The 314-nt window shown below is 50.3% G+C and overlaps 1 protein-coding gene across 1 annotated transcript in view; it reads right to left on the reverse strand.

The window, feature by feature from the left end:
* LOC113960310 (keratin, type II cytoskeletal 59 kDa, component IV-like) overlaps window positions 1–314 on the reverse strand; it is a 13557-nt gene that overhangs the window by 1196 nt on the left and 12047 nt on the right. The window lies entirely within an intron of this gene.

The following is a 314-nucleotide window of genomic DNA, read 5'->3' on the forward strand; positions in this document are numbered from 1 at the left end:
TATCCCAGCACCCTCAGCTTTATCCCGACACCCTCAGCTTTATCCCAGTACCCTCAACAATATCCATCACCCTCAGCTTTATCCTGACACCCTCAGCTTTATCTCAGCACCACCAGCTTTATCCCAGCACCCTCAACAATATCCCAGCACCATCAGCTTTATCCCAACACCCTCAACTTTATCCCAGCACCCTCAGCTTTATCCCAACACCCTCAACAATATCCATCACCCTCAGCTTTATCCCAGTACCCTCAGCTTTATCCCGACACCCTCAGCTTTATCCCGACACCCTCAGCTTTATCCCAACACCCTCA

The sequence above is a fragment of the Corapipo altera genome, unplaced genomic scaffold (genome assembly GCF_003945725.1).
Source record: "Corapipo altera isolate COAL_440 unplaced genomic scaffold, ASM394572v1 229, whole genome shotgun sequence".
Classification (NCBI taxonomy): Eukaryota; Metazoa; Chordata; class Aves; order Passeriformes; family Pipridae; genus Corapipo; species Corapipo altera.